The sequence below is a fragment of the Anopheles gambiae genome, chromosome 2 (assembly GCF_943734735.2).
Source record: "Anopheles gambiae chromosome 2, idAnoGambNW_F1_1, whole genome shotgun sequence".
In the NCBI taxonomy this organism is placed as follows: Eukaryota; Metazoa; Arthropoda; class Insecta; order Diptera; family Culicidae; genus Anopheles; species Anopheles gambiae.
The window spans coordinates 13691534-13695059 of record NC_064601.1 but is presented as its reverse complement, the minus strand read 5'-3'; positions in this window follow the sequence as shown (position 1 = coordinate 13695059).

The window sequence follows — 3526 nt, the reverse complement described above, 5'->3', positions numbered from 1 at the left end:
CTAATTCCTCATTCAGTGAGATTATGGTAATAATAAACTGTTTATAAATGCTGGGATTGATCTTTGCGTAGCAGCACATATTGACGGCCAGAAGGTTTATGTTATGTTATGTTATGTTATGTTATGTTATTTATTTATTTATCTATTTGCCGGTCTGGTGGTACAGTCGTCTACTCGTACGACTTAACAACATGCCCGTCATGGGTTCAAGTCCCGAATAGACCGTGCCCCCATACGTAGGACTGACTATCCTGCTATGGTAACAATAAATCACTGAAAGCCAAGCTCACTTCACTTGTGGGTACAGGCAGGCCTTGGCCGACAGCGGTTGTTGTGCCAATGAAGAAGAAGAAGATTTATCTATTTATTTGTTTGCTTGAAATGCTCGTTTAATTTTTGTTCTTTTTTCATTATTTATAGTGTACATTTCGATTAGTTTCGAGTTTAGTCAGATGTAATTATAAGCTGTGAATTGTTTTGTAGGGCACCGACTGGATAACTTTAGTAATAATAAATAAATAAATAAATAAATAAATAAATAAATAAATAAATAAATAAATAAATAGATGACAATAAAAAAAAATCTATATAATTTCATTTCATTTCAAAATATTCTCTATTAATTTCTTCCCCAAAACACAACATATTTGTCGATCTTCTGTTCTTAATTGATTTGGCAACGACTTTTTGGAACTGCTAAAGTTTTGGCAATGGGTGCCCTCCGATCGCAAACGTATCCTTCATTTTATGCGTCCCAATGCGTTTGTGCGTTGATCCATGTTTTGTTATTCACGCCATTTCCTCCATCGATCAAAAGTCATCGAGCGAAAACGCACAACACATGAAGAGTCAGTCGGTTGTCCATCTCCCGCCAACGGTTGGCATAAAGAGCGAAGCGTTTCAGCATCAGTAGACTGATTGTGCCTCCCAGAGTGCAGCATGTGTTCTTCCGGGCTGGTGTGTGCGTTGTTGTTGTGCTTGATTCTCGAGTGGGCTTGATTCGAGACTTGGACAATTCACATCCAGCCGTAACGGGTTTCGGCTACCACAGAGGTATGTTCGTGCGCGTGTGTGTGTGTGTTTGTGTCCACCAGCAGGTAACGGGAAAATGGAAAATGGCCACACAGAAGCATTTAGTGTCCTATTGTGTTGCGTAGTGTTCCAATTATCGCGCTGCAATGCAACGCATCCAACAGCATCCAAGTGCACCTTGCCATCCCCATGACACTGCGGCTTGTGCTATGGTAAATGTCTGATTTTGCATACATTCCCTTTGTGGGATGGGTGGTTTTTTTTGTCATTGTATTTGACATTGCGGGTCATTTTAATACGCACCAGGAATATTTTGCTCATTTCGTGCGCGGTGAATTAAAATTAATATCCATACAGCAGTCACACACACATACACACATTTATTAATCATTAGCAAAAGGTGTGAAGCGGGTATGTGTTTCATTTCTTTTTCATTTGTTTTAAATTCCTGCCTCCAATTTGTTTGCTTTCCGGGAGGGGGGTTTTTCACTTTCATTGTCCCCTTTCGCACACCTCAGTTTCGTGGCGAAAGCAATTATTAAAATGACGAATCGACATATCGACGCGATGGGATTGTGTGTGATTCGCGGGTTTCGATTGAAATCACGGTTCAGCAGTAAAATAATAAAAAAAGTGAACACAAACACAAATAAAGAGGCAGCTTTTTATTATTTGCTTTATTGTGTGATAGAGAGAAAAAGAGAGAGGGAGCGAAATTTTTCGTTTCGATTTTTAATTTAATGATGCATTTTTAGATTGAAAAGTAATTCTGAAACAAATTGATAATGATCGGGCGACTATAATTAGCCTATCGCGAACCTGCTTCATTGAAATTTCTTGGAATTGGGCTTGAAATCTACGATGAACTGCTAATAAAATGTTGTGTTTGTGAAGATATTGTGGAATGCTGTGTCTGGATGGATGGATATTGTGGTGATGATGTGTGGCATGAAAAACGTCCGATGCTCTAATACGAGCAAATATCTGTTATTGCAAAAATAACATCAAAAATACACTACGCAATGTTCAAAATCGGGTGCAGTTGATTCGCATTCCCATTGTGTTATTTCTTCCTAGATGCTAGAGATTGTTGCTTTCATTCGTACCCTTTGTGGGCAAACTTTTGGGGGGGAGGGAGCCACATCTTCATCAAAATCTTTTCGAGTATTTTTGACTCACCGAATCCAAATGGCCCCGCTTGCCCTTGCCAAAGAAATCCTGGCTGACTTTCGTAGATAGCAAAACTTACGGTCAAAAGTTTGAAATAGCAGAGGCAGAAAAGGGCAAACGCACAGCAAGCAGTTGCAGCAGGCGCAGGATAAGGAAGGTGAGGTGAGTACAAATTTAGCTTGCAAAGTGGAATTTTGCAGAAAGAAACCATACCACAAACCCAACTCATCGGTCGCCGTCGGTGTAGATTTAAATTAATCGTTACGAATCCCCCATACCCAAGGATTCAGCAAGGACCCTGGCAGGATGGGGGGTCAACAGCTTGGTGGAAGTTTTTCTGGGCAGTTTTATCTTGTTTCGGAGAGCACAGAGCTTAAGCATAACTTTTGCGGCAACAAACGGTAGCAGCAGCAACAGCAGCAAGTAGCAGCCGCCAGAAAGTTTTGGTGCGATGCCTCTGCGCTTTTGTTTTCCTTCTACTGGTGGAGTTCTATTCCGGGCTGAGGGGAGTGAGTGTAATGCGGTATCCACAACGCCCACCCCGCTTGCAGGTTGGTTTTAGAAAATTTGTCTTATTTTTCTATTTATGTTGGGAAGCATACTTAAAAAGAAAAGAAAAGCCAACACTAAAGAGGACAATTCACAAGAATAAAAACCCTCCGTTAGAAGTTTTGCGGATTCGCTTTCGGGGAAACAAACAGATTGGCTAAGCGGTTTTTGAGGGCCGAAATCAGCTGACATCACTAATGATGGGTGGTTGCGGGTGGTTCGCAAGTACTTCAAAAGCAGCTTGCGGAGAGAACAAAAAAGTTAAACACCGCTTCCACGAACAGCGAAACGCTCAACAAATGGAAGTTACCGGTTTTTTTTTCACTATTTTTTTTGCCACCTGCCGAAGACGACGCAAACAAACCATCACCCAACCGAACCGAAGCCCGATCCGGAGCAACAACGCGCGGCTAGCACATGCTGGCGCACGAGCCACGCCACCGTCACAGCATCCTCCAACGCGCGCATGAATTCATGTGCTCATGCATGGTTCATGCGAAGCCTCGGCGCAAAGCCCGAAGCTGTTCATCCCATCCGCTTCCATGGCAACCGACGTGCCGGTTGCAATCGCACGCTCCCGCTCTCTCTAACGGGCCCTTGCGCGCGCTTTCTCAGCTTTGCAGAGAAGAAGCGTTGGAGCTTTCCCATCATCTCCCGCTTCCCAGTCAGTGGGGGTTGGCACAACAACAAAAAAAAAGAAACAAAACCGAAAGCTCGCCAGCACCCGACCGATCGACCGAGCGACCAGCTGGACCGCTTTGCCGGATGGACGTGA